The sequence below is a fragment of the Dromaius novaehollandiae genome, chromosome 7 (genome assembly GCF_036370855.1).
Source record: "Dromaius novaehollandiae isolate bDroNov1 chromosome 7, bDroNov1.hap1, whole genome shotgun sequence".
Taxonomy (NCBI): Eukaryota; Metazoa; Chordata; class Aves; order Casuariiformes; family Dromaiidae; genus Dromaius; species Dromaius novaehollandiae.
The window spans coordinates 42,386,673-42,403,200 of record NC_088104.1 but is presented as its reverse complement, the minus strand read 5'-3'; the positions used below and the strand labels follow the sequence as shown (position 1 = coordinate 42,403,200).

General features: G+C 53.2%; 1 long non-coding RNA gene across 1 annotated transcript in view; it reads right to left on the bottom strand.

Moving 5' to 3' along the window:
• LOC112995794 (uncharacterized) overlaps positions 1-16,528 on the bottom strand; it is a 136,289-nt gene that overhangs the window by 59,949 nt on the left and 59,812 nt on the right. Inside the window, exons 3-4 of the long non-coding RNA XR_003262258.2 lie at positions 1,915-2,022; positions 623-872 (exon numbers count right to left, since the gene is read on the bottom strand). This is a non-coding gene — a long non-coding RNA (uncharacterized LOC112995794). The remainder of the gene's footprint in view (positions 1-622; positions 873-1,914; positions 2,023-16,528) is intronic.

The window sequence follows — 16,528 nt, the reverse complement described above, 5'->3', positions numbered from 1 at the left end:
TCATCTGTGTCGTTGTGTTCTGAATTATTTCAAGACAACAACTTCCCCCCGGACTCCTTAATTTGCAAGTACTTTTTGTGTGTGCGTGTGTGTACAATTATTCATTTTTACATACAAACAGCTCTAGCTTGTATATGGAGTGGGAACAGTCTTACAAATTTTGTAGTGTCGGCTCTCCAAATTGGCCAGTTCCAGCACAGGTACCTTACGGAAACCTCCGCTGAACTTTCAAACCGTTGTAAAGCATTGCTGGAGGAGTTCTAGAGGAACGCACATATGAAGAGAAACCTGTCTGAAAATGTACAAAAATGTACACAGATGAGTTTCATACCTTTCTGGAGCTATGCATAGTCTCTGCTTATAAAAGCACGCTGTGCCAATTCCTTGCATATTAAAAATGTTTCTGGCTACAGCATCCTCCCCCACAAATGTCCTTCCACCACAGCTGCAGCTCTGGAGGGAGGAACGGCCGTCACGGGGCTCCCAGCTGGGTTGATACTGGCATAACCATCCTTGGTACCGGCATGAAGAAGTCTTACCATAGTAAGCACAATTTATCCATTGAGGGAAGGTGATTTTGGTCTTTTGGGAAAGCCTCCACAAGCAAAGAGGAGGTACTTACCTCGGATGGCGTTTGCAAGCTCAGCAAGAGGCCATCACTGGGGCCTCAGGCTTGGTCACAGTGCTGGTACTCCTGAGCCAGCCGACCCCATGCTTTCCATCCAAGAACAGGTCTTCCTCTACACTTTCCTTCGTGGTCAACAGCTTCCTCGTAGCACAGCCTTATGCCTAGAAGGGGTCTGAAAAGGTGGTCTTTCATTTTCTTTCCCCCTTAGCCTCCTTTCCTGCTCCCTGCCCAAAGGCAGGATCAGCTGTAAGGAAATCATTTCCATGAACGTGGTGGATACCTGAAGAAGAGAAGATGACAGGGGCCACGGCTCCCTTTCCATCTCTTCACTTGGCTGCTTGAGGAGGCTTTAGGTGGATTAGTCATGAAAGACTGTCTGCTAGACCCCCACACGCTGTGCAAAGACCAGCTCCATGGTGGGGGGAATGAAAGGTACCACACCCCCCTCTGCCCCAAAGGATGAAACTGCACCTGGGGCCTCCCACCCCATTCCACCCCACCCTCATCCCATCCCACCCCATTCCACCCCACCCTCATCCCACCCCACCCCACCCCACCCCACCCCACCCTCATCCCATCCCACCCCACCCCACCCTCATCCCATCCCACCCCACTTCCATTTCCCCAGCTTCTCTCCATCTCACACACCAAAAACCTGACTGCTGGGATTTTACACAGCTGGAGCAAACTGTGGCTCAAAGACAGCAACGGAAACCGCAGCCGTAACTCCCGCAACCCAAAGCAGCCGTCAGAGGATGATTTGAATCTCTTCCTACTTAATAAAGCAATGACAAAACCTCCTTTGATTGCTAAGGGAGCAGGTTTTCGCTATTTCTGAACCATTTAAAAGCCTGTTTCTCCAGGGCCATGTCTTAGGCTAATTTTATGCAAAGTACCAGCAAAGCCTTATTCCTCTGAGAGGAACATTGTAGTAAGTCAGCGGTTCCCAAATGCGCTTTATTTGTGGATGTGTGTAACTACTAAGCAGCAGCAGGCCCTGCCACATTGTGGGGTGCACATCCAGCGTGCCAGGTCCTGGGGCAGTGGGACACAAAGCGGGGGCCTCTCTGAGGGGGCTGCCTGGTGCGGTCCACGGACCAGCTCCGGGACAGTTAGCCTGCAGCATTTTGTGGGCCTTAGTTTAGAAACCACAGGACTAGATCACAAAAATAACATTACAACATCACTTAGAATGGAAAAGAAAAAAAGTTAATTTAAATAAAACATCATGGACTATAACTATAATTACAGTGTCCCCAACTGTGCCTCTACTTACACAGCCTTACCAGGTACTGCAGACACTGATCCACTCAAAGGTCCAAACTAACTACTCCCAGTTTAGGATACGCTAGTGAATCTTTCTTCCCATCTCCGCGATGAACCCTCCTGGATGGCTGAATGAGAAATAAGTATTGGACGTTGTAGACATGCTACACGTATGAATTACTGATGGTCAGAAACAAAAAGATAGCAAGTGATAGAGCTGGTTATAAACTTCGGTTGAGGGCACCCTATTCACCTGATGGACTTGCTAATAGCTTGTGCCAGTAGGTTAATCTTTTACCGTTAATTGTTAATTAGCTCTTTCTATTCCAGTTCCAGATGTAAGTTCGCTACTAACGATGACCCCAGGTCTTTAGTTTTCCTTACTGCAAGAACAACGGGAAATGCAAGCTGGGCTGCGAGTGACTGGCAAGGCCTGAAAATTTCAGATGCATGGCGCAAACGAACGCGCTCGCAGAGATACTGAAAAGCAAGTTCCAAAATACGCTCTTAAGAAAGGTGAGAAGGCATAGATGAGTCATCCTCAGCCTCCAGCGGCTCTGGGGAACTGCACTGCAAAGGCGACGTGCAACTTCTTTCGACTACGAGCAGCAACCGGAGTTGCAGGTGCTCTTTACCTCAAAAAACACGTTTCTTAGAGCCAAAATAAGCACTGGACACTCCTCTACTCTCTCTTCCAAGAGTTCATTTTTGCAGCATTTGTTACAAAAAATCAAACTAATCATTGTTAATGCCATGAGACAAATCATGGCTTGTCTTTTTCGCATTTCCATCCATGCCATTTTTTACACTTACCTCATACTAAAACGCTCACCAAGCCTAAGCATTTTGCACCTGATTTTCCTTTGTGCACATGTTTACTGAAAAAAGCCTTTTAAACTAGCACTTAGTAGGGGAAATGCCAGGGCGCTTTCCAGCTGTTTGAGATCCTGATTACGCAGAATTTTATCGCGATGGCCAGATCACAACCTTCAGCCTTGTGTGCTCACTTGTGCATAACAGATCTGCCTTCGGTGGCGTGACTATGCACGCGGCTAACAAACCGCAGAAGAGGGCCATGCATACGGCTAGAAGTCAGTCTGCGGTGGCACCCAATCAAGCCCCTCAAGTACCAAGTTTGGTTTCCACCATCAAAGCGCTCTGTGAACAACAGGGGTCTGCATCAGAATAGCTGCGGGTTTGTGTCCCCGGATGGAGGGAAGGTGTGGCCCATCTGGGAGCAGACTGGAAGGAGAGAAGCTCTGAGCTCCCACGGTCTTGCTTTTGTCAGAGGACACATGAAGCTTAGCATCAATCTGTGCAGCATCCTTCCTGCAACTTAAGACACACTACCAATAACCCACTGGGCTAGAGACAATGCCACAAGCCATGAATTTCCAAGTCAAAAAACCAAATGGGTTTTGACCGCCCTGGGGATAGCGGCAGGAGTGTTATGCGCTGGAGGAAGCTTGTGCTGCTGCAGCAAAAGCCGGGGGCTTCGACGTCCTCACGGTGAGGTACACCACGTGCCCACCTCCCGCAACAGCATCCTGGGCTACCTGCGTTTTAACTGAAGCTTCAGTTCCTCCAGCCATGCATTTACACGAGGATTGCACCTCTGAAGAGGAAAAAACAGTGTATAATCTCCAAGTGCAATGAGAAAACCTAAACCCTGGTAGCGGAGGAGAGTTCACGAGACAACAGCCACGTCTGGGGTCTTCTCTGCTGCTGCTTTTGTGCAAGCCCAGCTCTGAAAAGCAGCAGGAGACCAGCCTGACCTGCTCCTCGGTGAAGGGAAGCTCTTCCATCCCCACGCCTTATGGTCTAGGCAGAAGACTGATGCGGGGTATGCTTTAATTTTCGCTCTGTCCTGCCTGGTAGCTGAACCAAATGCAAAATGGGAGGCTATTTCTGCGACAAACTGGCATAGTTTCCGTCGCTACAGAAGGGGAGCTGTGTAATTCGATTGTTTCCACTTCTGAACAGAGGAAATACCGCTGGATTTTGATGAAAACCTGCAGCACGCCACAAAAGCACTCAAATCTTCCCCACGGCTCACCCCAAATACCAAACGTCTCCGCCAAAGACGTATGGGAGGCAGAGCGGGGCTCGGCGGGTCGTTTTACAGCTGCCGCCCGCTGCCAGACTGCTCCTGCAGGAGCTGTGATTTCAGGGCCGTCTCCCGAGACCTCCCGGCTCCGCTCCACGTCTCCTCAGCCCGGCTGCAGCTGAGCTGAGCAAACCGTGAGGAGCTACAAGCCAACCCCAGTAACGTCTCACAGCCGCTGGAGCCGGGAGCTCCGCGTGTTCCTTGCAAGCGGCTCTCAGTGCCGTCCTGGGCAGGAAAAGAGGGCCAGCCATGGTCGCCCCGCATCTCCCCAGCGTTCGCCTCTCCGCAGGTCTTCGGAAAAACCACTGCTGCTACGAGCACCTCGCTGACACTAAATCCGTTCTCCTGCATCCTCTTAATGCTAGCGCCCTCGGGCAGCGCCGAGGGGAATGAGCACGGTTCCGGGCTCCCTACCAAGGCATTCCTCTTTTGCAAAGGCCAGACGCAACAGCTGGGAAATTTTGGGTTGTTGCTGCTTTGTGTCAGCTCCGACCCACTCCTGGAGCAGGGGAGGGGGGCAATTTCTGCAAGCCCCACAGCGCCTGGACCAGGCAGAGCAATGCGTGAGTTATTTTTTGGCTGACACTTCGCAGGGGCGCGAGCGTGTGTGCTAACACACATCCGTGCGTGTGTTTTCCGCCTGTGCTCACACCGGTACACGCCGTGGGGTAACCCAGCACCTCTGGCCCTCGAAATGCTGCTTCGGGAGGCTGCGAGCCGCTCTTTTACCAGACCCCGGCTGGTTTTCAGCCTAAACCGAGTCCCACGGCCGGTGGCATCAGCAGCACCGAGACGCGGAGCGGGGCACCGGACCCTCTCGCCCTGCCGACCCGTCTCCTGACCAAGCGCGAGGCATTTCCAAGCTGCTGCCGTCCTTGCTAGCAAGGCTTGAAGCCCCAAGGGTTTCCAAGAGGCCTGAGCCTGCGGAGGGCCATCTCCTCCTCCTCCTCCTCCTCCTCCTCCTCCTCCTCCTCCTCCTCCTCCTCCTCCTCCTCCTCCTCTTCCTCCCAGCCTGCCCGGACCGACACGCGCAGGCGGCGGGGGCATTTCTCGGGGCTTGCCGGGCTTTCGGCGGGGCTCTGCCCGTCCGGCTGCCTCATCCCGGCGGAGCCGCGGAGAAGCGGCAGACAGGGTTTCGCGCGAGCTGAAGCCCACGTGCGGCAACTACAGCTGCACAAGCACTTTCCTTCCCTAGGGAAAGCTTCCGGCGGGCGTTGGAAAGGGATGCAGGAGCAGCCCCCCGCCCCCCTCGCCTGCTTCCTACCAGGGCGGCCGGCGCGGGCCGTGCCCTGCGAGGGGGCTCGGGGCTGGGAAGGGCCAGGGTGGCCGCTGTCCCTGCAGACGGGCTGGGGCGCACATCCAGCCCCCTCCGGCGGGATACGGCAGAGCTGGGTCGCTGGCGGCGGCCTCGCGGGAGATGATTTCCCCTTCCGCTCCCAAAGGCTTTGCCAGGTTGTAATTCTCCTTTTCTTCTTCCTTAAATGAAAAGCCCTCCCGGAAAACAGCTCCTCCTCCAAATACCGTGTGCAAAAACTCTCGGGGAAGGAACGACAAACGCGCAGCCTTTCCGGGGGCCGTCACAGGAATCCGCAGACGTTCGTGTTCTCGCAAAGCGTCCCGCGAAAAGGCCGTCAAGGGGCTCCGCGCGGATCCCGGCACGGGGTTTCAGTTCATTTACAGAACCGAGCAGCAAACCAACAGCTCGATTTACACCTCAGACTGAAACGTACAGGTTTCGGTGGCGATTAAGTCCCCAGATCCTTTCCAAGCGCCCCTGCGTGCGCGCACACGCGTGCGCCTGTGGGTCTGTGCTCGCAGGACGGACGGCAGAGGCGAGAAGGAGCAATCAAACGTTTGGGCCTTGTTCCCAGTTAAAGTCACGCAGCATAGCTGCTTTGGGCTATCTGTGTCTATTTATACCCAGGCCTAAAATTGCCGTTTCAAGCGGGAAGCTAAACCAAGAGTTTTTAGCAGGACTAGAGATGATTTCAATGCTCAGGGGCAGCGGGGCACAGGACTAAACTGGGGCGGGGGGGAATGGACTTGACAAATCCCAGTAAGAGCTGATTTTCACCTTATTACCCACCCCATGAAAATCTGGCCTTTTACAATATGACTCGGGATAGAAGCCACAGAAAGCTGTTAACGTCAGAAAAGCTCTTCTGAGGCTTCACTTGTCCGGCAGCTTCCAGAACTGCCTCGGCAAGGCAACCCCCCCCTCGCCGGCCCGCAAGGTCCGTTGCCAGCTGCACCGGCCCCGGCTCCGCGGCTCAGGCGCGGGGTGGAGAAGGGACTCCCGCGTCCCGCGGCCGCCGCCAACCAGCTCCGTGCAAGGAGGCGGCTTCTGCTTTACGGAGAAAGCAACCGGCACCAAGCGAACCAGCTATGGCTGTTTCCCACCACAGCATCGTTCTTGTTATCTTGTTTTTTTTTAATGTGGAAACAGTCTTCCCTCCGCTACAGTTTCCTTCCAAATCGCTCCGGGGATCCTGGCGATGAGCTGGCAGGGTTGTCCCAGTCCGAACTCGGCATGCAACCCTCTCGGTACGGAGGGAGAAAAGCTTTTTTTCAGGAGCTCACCACCAAATCTCAGCTGCCGTTTAGCTGTTGTTCGCAACAGCTCTGCCTGGAAATCACTACACACACACGCAAAAGGTGCCAGGCTGCGGGGATGGCCGCTCGGGCAAACAAAAACAAAATAAATTTCTGCCTGCCCTGTTTTTCCCGGGGAAGGTTGAAAAAGCCGAGGAGACGGTCCTTGAGGACGGCAAGATCAGAGCCGTCCCCCAAAGGCGTTGCCCAAAGCCCCATCTCACGGCCCGATGGCGAGATCCTGAAGTGCCCAGGACCAAACTCGACCCTCAAGCATCAGGATTTTTTCAGTCACACACGGCCCCTCTCCCTTCCCTCGCCTTTTCAGCAGGCCCACGGCGATGGGTCACCCTTTACAGTGCAGTCCCGTGGGTACGTGATGTGAAAGGAGTTCGTAAATGCTCAACAGAGCTTCCTGAGCGAGCTACAGACGGGAAAAATAGACGCTACCGACAGCAAGCCGCTGGGCGCTACCCCCCGATTAACCATTTATTAAAACACAAGTCCCTTTCCAACTGCTTATAAATAACGGCGTGCTATAAAATGCCTCTTAAAACACAGAAGTGCATGGAGATGAAATTCCTTCCCAGACGTGGACTTGACCTGGATTTACTGTAAACATTTTCCCGCACTTAAATTTGGAAGTGAGACACGGGTGAGGCGAGGAGCCCCAGCTCGGGTCCCCGCTTCCCTGCCGCCGGAGGGGAGCTCCGCTGCCAAGGCTTGCGCCATCCCTCCTGCCCGCCCGGCTGCACGGAAAGCTCGGCTTTTCTTTGGATCGCTTTGTGCGTGGCTCAGACGGGGCGGGGGCAGCGTCCGTCTGCGCAGACGGCTGCCGAGGCTTACTCACGGGCGTTGCTCACCGGCCGCCCGCTCGCGGGGAAGGAGAAGCTCGAGCCCCGTCCCACGCTCCCACCCCAGCAAAGAGCCGCAGATTACCTCCGAGTGAAAGAGCTGGGCTTGACTCAAGCGCCTGTACCCTGTGGTTTGCAGAAAAAAGCAACATCAGCTGGAAGGAATTTCTCTCAGCTGCGAGGCAGGAAAACACGTAACGGCCCGGGTGCTTCTCGCATGCCGGAGTACAAGGATGGGTCCCCCGGGGTCGGGAGCCGGGGGAATCCTCCCGTTGTCTCCACGGCCGGCAAACGCTGCTCGGCAAAACCACCCCGACCGCACGCCTAAGCTCAAACGAGCGGGCTCCCCCCCCGGCTGCCGAGCGCGGCAGCCCAAGGCCAAGCGCTGCCCGCGGTGTCGCGGGGAATTAGGATCCCAGTGGATAAACCCGCCGTTCTCTCTAAGTGGGTTGCTAACGAGGCGGGAACCACCGGCGCTTTGCTACGCACGTTGCACCGACCACGGTTTCTCGCCCGGGTGAACGGGAAAGGGCCATATTTGGCATTTTTCTACCACGGTACGGAGCCCCCTTTTCAGGAAAGGCCCTGCCTTTCTGCCTGCCTTTTTTATACCCAGAATAACGAGCCGTCAGAAGTCTGGCTTGCGACGTTAACTAGCGCTCGGCTCCCTTTACGTGCGCGTGCGTTTCCCACTGGGATTTCTGCCGAGACTCGTATCCTGGATGAACAACACCAGGCACCGGGACGTCGGCGCGAAGTGCGGCGCTAGCCCCCATTCCGAGAGGGGCTGAGCAGAAAACTCCGCTTGCTTTGGCCTGAAGCGTAGGAGGTGCCACTCGTCTGGAAAACCGTCTGGATCCGGCTCAGCCGGGAGTCGTAGCTCGACAAGAGTTGTGCATCTGCAAATACAAAGCTGAAGTGAGTACTGGCACTCTTCAGACGCATCGCTGCACTGCGACGAGTGCTTCCCATCGACGCTGAGAGAACCGGAGCGAGGACCAGCCGGTCCGTAGAGGACAGCAGGTTGCTCTCGTGGACTCTCACCCCTTACCCTGCATGATTTTTCCTTCAATCTATCAGTATAAAAAGTTCAGTAAATTAAAAATGATGTAAAATCAGTTTTCTTTTTTTCCAAAAAAAAAAAAAAAAAAGGAAAGGGGAAGAATATTTTAAATATTCCTCTACCCCTGCACAGACTCTGTTTCCTATTAAAGGCAAGTGTGTTCAGCGTTTCTATTAAGATTCTGCTTCCTGTTGTGTAATATGGAATGTTAAAAATCCCAATATCGCTTAAGAAGTTATTATAAACCCCAGAGTTTTCTATTCCCAAGCAATCTCTCCCAGTGGGAAGCTGGAAGAGTTCCTGCTGAATTCACAGCAAATGCCTCAGACCCTATGTAATATTTATGGTGTCCCTCTCATCTTATCCAGGCTGGTTTGCTATTCTGCTGCTGTGAAAGAAAAGCCTGTTTCAACGGTTAAGGACTGTGACATTCACTTTGAAGGATATTGAAGCGGATACGATAGCCACAGGAAATGTTCCAGCCTCACTGAGGTACCTCAGAGAGGTATTCGGTCAAATGAGAATTCACTAATCTGATTCCCAGGAAAAAATCACAGTAACTTAATGAAGAAAGAGAAAGAAATGTGACAGCTCTGCATTCATGGGTTGCCAGATCTGGATCCTGTGAAAGCCAGAGGAAAAATTCCCATTAATTTTCACGGGAATAGGATTTTGAGCCTGAAGAACTTCCATCCAGACGGAATTATGCTTCATTTTTAAAATCCCCCTAAGAATTGGGTGGTGTCCATTTGCATTAAAAAAGTCCCTGTATTATGGGATGTGGACATATATTCGCACCGCACAGACTGCCTACAAACGCTACAGCCCTTCCTATCAGCAGACCTCGGAACAGCTGGGCAACAACTTTATCAAAATCCCCGTATTACACATGGCTGCTAGGGGCAGTGAGGTGGGATCGCCCACCATGTCACTAGCCGAGCCAGGAGCAGAGATGCCACCTCCAAATGCCGGTCCGATATTGCTCCGAGTATAAAGGTGCCTGGGCCGTGACAACTGCAGAATAAACGTCTTCTCAAAATTTGCTTGAAGAGAAACTGCCCCAGAGGCTCCCTGACTAGCCCAGAGAGCAAATATCGAGAGGCGATTCATGGAGAGGCAACTTCCAGCAGAACTGCCTGATCCTGTAGCTCGCTGTTCGTGCAGGACCATCCAGCAAAGAGCGATCCTCCAAACGGAGGACTGAACTGGTCTCGTTGAACTTTAAACACTGGCCCTAACTGGTTACACCTTGATCCAACGCAGGGTCAGTGCCAAGCATCCGTGAGGAGTGCCTCGTCCCACGGCATCGGCTGTTGCCTCTGGAAATGCAACATTAGCAGGTCCACGTAAAAATCACGGCAGGAGCTGTACTTGTGGGTGGGAGGCCCAGAAAAACATGACGTGGAGCTGGTGACCCGAGCCCACCGGCAAGCTGACAGATGAGATCGCTCTGTTGGCATGCGAAAGTGGCAGATGATGCCTATGAACACGGCCGTTCTCGGTTTTGTGCTTCAAGGATGACACGTCTGCAGATTGCCAGGGGCAAATCAAAGGCTAACTAGAAAGCTGCTGCCACTTTGCTGTCTGCTGAAGACATGAACGTGCAGTGGAAACAGCTGCGTACTCCATACCGTCAGAGGGAACGGGGTAAAGGGAGGATGTCCACAGAAAGCCTTGGGTTGAACTTGCTACGGAGGTGATGTATGCATACTGCGACAACTCCTTTAATGAATTCTTCTACAGTCCTACATTATAGCCCAATCTTATAAAACTAGAGGCTAGGGATTAAAGTCCATGTTTAAGTGTCTAAAATAGACCGGGATTAAAGTCCATGTTTGTGTCTAAAATAGACCGGGATTCATACGTACTAAGCACTAACCAGCTTTCGCTAGTCCCTAGGGAAGATGCTGGGTGCCCAGGCATTTTTTAAAATTTGGGCACTTTCTGAGGAGACGTGAAGGTTGTGACTTGAGGGAGGTTGTCCCAGAGGTGCCGGAGGGATCAGACAGATAGAAAGGTGAGAAAACGGGCTGCAACACCTGGAAGGAGGAGAAGTTGCGACCAAACGAGAAGCCGGGGTATGGAAGGGAATCCCGGCTGCAAAATCTGCTAGATGGTAGCATCAGCCCTCAACGGAGACAGCCCAAGCTTGAGTCATTGCAAGGCAGCCTGAGCAGAGCCCTGGAAAACTTTGCAGAGGACAATCCGTATCCCGAGTACGGCCGACGCGACCTGACAGGCCAGCCCATGTCTCCTGCTGTCTCCATAAACAGAGAGGAGATTATGTGGGAAGGAGGAACTTGCATTAGCTGTATCCCTGAGGGCAGGCTGCAGTTCAGGAGATAAACAGTGCTACGAGCCAGAAGAGCAGGGGCACGAAGCCTGTACGTGCATTTTCAGCCTCCTTCTCACAGTCACACCGACAGAGGAGGGGAACTCACCGCACCAGATAAACCACAGCCCCGTTTTAGACGTGGACAGGTAGCCCGGGACAAATGGAAGGTGATGCTGCAAGGAAAGGAACAAAACTTCTAATATGATGTCTTGGGAGGCATTAAGAGTGGGTAAGGTGCGAGAGCCTTCATCCCGATAGCAAACGGATTGAAGCAGCATAGGACAAAAAGAAACAGTAGCTGTTCTACACTGAAAAGCAGAGATATTGAGGGAGCAGTAAAAAGACTATAGAGCTGGCGTCTGGTTTCATTTAACATCCTCATTAATTACTTGAGAACAAAAAGGAGCAAGTACCTTTACATCTGAAATGACTTCAAAACACACAGCCAACATCCGTGTTGCGCCGAGCATTTAGAAATAGGAGGCGGAAACACTGAAACGAGACTCAGTTTAGGAAAGTGAATGCCAGGGAGGGAGAGTGATCCAAAATGCAGATATTCAGTGGAAGAAATAAAATTCGAAAGTGAGGATTGGGGTGGAAGGTATCTTATGGGACACAGCTTTATAAAACAATAAGGCAGGATGAAAAACATCAACCTGCACCTCTCTGTGCTGTGTGCATTAGAGACTGCACCTCTCTGGCAAATGGATCACGAGTGAGGCTGCATGGAAATTACGGGTGATCCCAAACCTAAATGGAAACAGGAGAAAACTCAGGGAAGAATAATAGAAATTATTAAGGGGTAAATGCATAACATTTTAAGACACATTGAAATAGTTAAATTAAACTTAGAAAACCCTTAAGAGAGGCTAAACTTAGCCATCAAGATCTGCGATACTACTACTCTGAAAGCATTTACGAGCTGCCGGGAGGCATGAGGTATTTGTTCCGAAAAAAATGCAAAAAATGTTCAAAATCTCAGACTTTTGTAAAACTAGTTAGAGACCCTAGGATTTGGAGCAAGTCAACTACTCTTGCTGGGAATAATAGCGATATCTTACAGCACAGAGAGGCAGTCATCTCAGTTTTGAAGACATGTATCAGCTCTCTGGTATGCAAAGCTGAGCCTCCAGCCAGGAGGTATATGCCTGTTTACCTATTAACTGCATTTGAAGATCGCATCTGTGACCCGTAAATTTACTGTTTATGGGACTTTGGGAGAAGCTGCATATCTCTGCCTATAAGATAGAAAGAAAACTCACTCCTGACTAACTTGTATTTTCTTTCCCGGGGTGAGACCAAAGTGCAACGCATAAAAAAGGCCGCGTTGAAGAAGGCAAAGCCTGGCCTGGTTCATGGCCTTTGCAAACCCTGCACCCCCAGGAACCCCTAATATCTTTAAGGAACCCGTAATTTCTTTAAGCCTCTCTGCAGAAGCAGGAGCCGGGCTTGGGTCTCGGCTATGTCCACAACGGACAGCACGTGGTTTGAAGGCACTTGGAGAGCACGGTGAGAGGGAACCTATCTTTCACACGTGGTGTTTGGGGATTTCTTGTGGGACTGTTGGCTTGACAGTCAGCCAGCAAAGCGCTCCACTCAACACGCGTTCCTCCCCCTCTTCATCAGCTCCCAGCCGTTCGCCTCCTTGATGCCTGCTGCTTTACATGGAGCTCCGTAAGACCAAGGATGCTCCTTAGGGGACTGCTACGATACAGGCAAAACTTGTGCCGTCTCCTAATTTGATACATCTGATGAGCCAGAACTTAACAAACGCAAACTGCTACCCAAGCTGTTTAGATTTGCTCAGTCGCTTTCTGTCTTCCTCAGCATATTCTGGGGCTGATCTCATGACATGCTCCCTCACGCCAGGCTTTTTTTTTTTTTTTTGTCTATCTGAATTTTCTTTTTCCACTAGAAGCCTCCAAGCTGGGCTCCTCTCAAGCACTTTGCGTATATTATTTCACTGCTTCAGTGGAATGGTTCAAATTATAATTTTCCAGCTGAGATACAAAGACTAATTCGTTTGAGGCATCACTTTTTTTTCGTGACAATGTGGATTTCCCCGGGGTCCTTAAGGAGATAAAATGCACCCAAGGTGCCGTGGGAAAACCACCGTGCTAGGAGAAAGCTTTTGGACAGAGGAAACGATTTGTGCTCCATAACAAGGGGAAGAAGCAAGCAAAGTCCTGTATTTACAAGCGTATCCCGTGCACTCTTCGGCGGTGAACTGCTTGTCAGCCTGGGACGACGTGAGAGAATACAAGATACGATGCACTGAGTGGGAACAGTGAACGACAGACACAAATCTGAGCTGAATCTTTTGCTGATGCTAATCAAATGAAACCCGCAGTGGTAGCCAAAGCTGAGAAACAGGCTGCCCATTTTTGCAGCTAACCAGCACGGCTGCCTTCAGGCCTGCTCGAGGCAATGACAGCCGGAGCTAAGAGGAAGCCGTAGGCACCCTCAGCCTTGAGAACCTGCCCCTTACTGCTGGTAGGTCCTGGGGCGCCGTGGACACCCTGCCCCGGAGGGGACGTGTAGTGGGTGGCACGGTCTCCCGCTGAGGGTTTGGACAAATTTAGGAGGCTGGGAGCCTGTGGCTTGGAGAAAGGCAGGAGGTCTCTGCCCCCGATGCCAGCGCCAGGGACGAGCTCACCTCCAGCTCGGAGGAAACAAGGCGGAGAGGTGCTGCTGAGGCTTTCCGGGGACGGATGAACAGGACCGAGGGGCCTGAGGCTGGTGACGTGCCAGGAGGCTTCTGGATGCAGCACAGCGCAGCATCTCGCTGCTCACGTATGGAGGTTTCCCCTCCCGACACCATCTCATGGCCATGATCCTGGAGCAGGAGCTTGGGGCAACCGAGACGCATCAGGTAGATGCCAAAACTTAAATGCAATGAATCCAGGCCTTAATAACAGCCCCGTGGAGCAAAAGGAGGAGCAGCTGTCTCACCTCGCCGCAGCCCCGGGAACGTGGGCCAGCCTGGAGCTGTCCCTGGAGGACCCCGCGAGCTCACCGGCCAACGCAACACTGGCAGCCCTTGATGAATGACAACCGGTGCGGGCAGCAGGATGGTGCAGCGTGATGGAAAATCCATGGGAAAGGCTGGAGCCAGGCTTATTCCTGCATTGCATGCACTGCTCACGAAAGAAAACGTGCTCCGCTTCATGGCCGTTACCCTGATGCTTGACCCGTAGCTTAAATTCACTTATAAAGTCACCTTATAAAGTAAATAGCTTTGATCTGGCGAGCTGAATTTAAAGCATTTGCAGTTTTATTTATTCTTTTACTACGGGGAACAGATTGTGCTTTTTTAAATAACGTCTACGAAATAAGTGGTTCCAATCCTTGCACAGGGGAAAATTCATACCGGCAACACTATCAAGAAAACGCTGGTTTCCCGGAGCCTGCTCTGTCCCGGTGCCGGAGGAGCGGACCACGCGTTGAATCGCAATGAGCCGAATACCTGCAAGGATATTCTGAAAACCAACTCTCGGGTGATCCAGAGGTTAAGTGTCTGGTTGCAGCAACAGCAAAGAAGAGAATGATGATTAAAAAATCACAGCCCTTGACAATTTATTAAGGGACTTAAAAAAAAAAAAAAAAAAGGAAAAAGGAATAAAGTTTGCAAAATCTGATTGTTTTTGAGCCGCCTGCCTAGCAACCGACCAACAAATGCTCCGATTACGCCTCTATTTCGTATTCTCCCAGCGCTGTTGCACGGCGTTTCGACACCAGCCAGCTCGGGCTCCGCAACGTGCCGCGGCGACCTCGGCCGCCCCGCGCTGCTGCCGGGCACCCACGGCTCCCGCCGCGCACCCTTCGCGAGCCGGGCCCGCGCCCGCCGGGGCGCCCAGGCCACCCGCTTCCCCTTTCCGACGTTGCGGCAACGCACTCCCACCGCCCGCCCTCCCGAAACGGCGCGATGTGCCAACTTCCCGCGCCCGGCTCTGCCCCGGCAGCTCCGCTCGGACTCGCTTTCCCGACGCGCCGTCCGCGGGGGAGTCAAGGGTAGGTCAAGCTCGTACGGCCTTTCTGGTCAGGCACGGCAAAGGCATCGACGCCCAGGCAAAATCTGGGTCTGCGTTTGCTTTTTGAGCGGTCTCACACGTGCCCGTTCCCAGGTCCGCTTTCCGGAGGAGACTCAGTAATTGAACAGCGGAAACAAATAAATCCGGGAGTTTGAACAGGGTCCGCCGGAGCTGCTAGGAAAAGAAAGGCGCCGGCGTCGCAGAAACACGTTGCAGATCCCTTTGCCTCCCTGCTCAGCCACCGACATCGGACGTGCGCGTGGGCGGCTCAGCGGCGGGCACGCTGGGAGAGCTACCTGCTGAAGCTAGGGACACCTATATATGCATTTGCTGTTGCAACAGGTATACCACCACCGCCCGCAGGAACCGCTCGTTTCCTTCACCCGGAGACTCGCCGGGCCTCGTCGCGGGGAGCGTCGAGACGCTGGGAACGGTTGGGCTCAGCAGGGCAACCCCGAGTTCGGCATCCCGGGCTTCTCGGTGCCCCCCACCCCGCTCCTTAACGGGGACGGTGGCATGACGCTGTCTCACGATACGATGGGCACCGTTAAAGCACGTTAGATGAGATGCCATGGCACGACGCTGTCTCACGATACGATGGGCACCATTAAAGCACGTTAGATGAGATGCCATGGCACGACGCTGTCTCACGATACGATGGGCACCATTAAAGCACGTTAGATGAGATGCCATGGCACGACGCTGTCTCACGATACGATGGGCACCATTAAAGCACGTCAGATGAGATGCCACTGGAGACCAGGCGCTGGCCAGAAGCGTGCTGTGGCTCCTCTCCAAACACGGCCCATCGGCAAAGCCCAGGCAGCTGCCAGCGTGCCTGGAGCAAAGGCTCAGCAGGCAGACGGGACCACGAGCTGGTCACATTAACCTTACATACGCGCACGCCTTGTTGAATCAGGTTTTGGCGATATTACGGACTGAGCTGTGCTGGCTCAAGACATCGTGACCCCCGGCACAGCCCCATCACCCCGGTGACCTGAGACGAGCACTCGTTGCCTTCTGCTAAGGCTGCTGGGCACAGGGAGCCTCTGGCAGGGGGGAGAGGCAAATGGCCAGTCGGGTAGAGCTTTACGCAGGCCCGGTTTGGAGGTGAAACGCATTAATTGCAGCCCTTTTCGTTACAATTTAACCAACGTTATGTCACTTTGCGGTTGGGGCAGGCTCCGAGCGTACGCTCGAGCAGTACCTGCCCAGGGACTGCTCAGCCCCAGCAGCCCTGAGGGCTTACTGCAGCGGGACATCTTTGCCAGGGTAAATTGTGACCGCAGCGGGAAGGCCGGCTGGTGCAATTAGGCCAGCCAACCTTTCAAACGCCGGCAAAGCCAAGCCTGCGGCCACCCAGGAGTCTGCGCTGCGCCAGGCAATTTCTAAGCAAGCGGCTCAGCAGCTGCTCTTGGGTGGCAAAAGCTATTTTTACGAGCCCCGTCACAGGCAGTCGGGATTGCGACCGGTGCCCCTTGTTCCCCACGTCCAGGCCTTCCAGACCTCGGCTCCACGATAATTAAAACCAGAGCCGCGTCCCGACAAGCCATCCAGCCCCGCGCACGCGATCCGCGCCGAGCCTGCTCACGCGATCGCGTTGCTGTCGAATTAACCAGGGCGGACGAGACAGCACGTACGCTGCCTTTCCG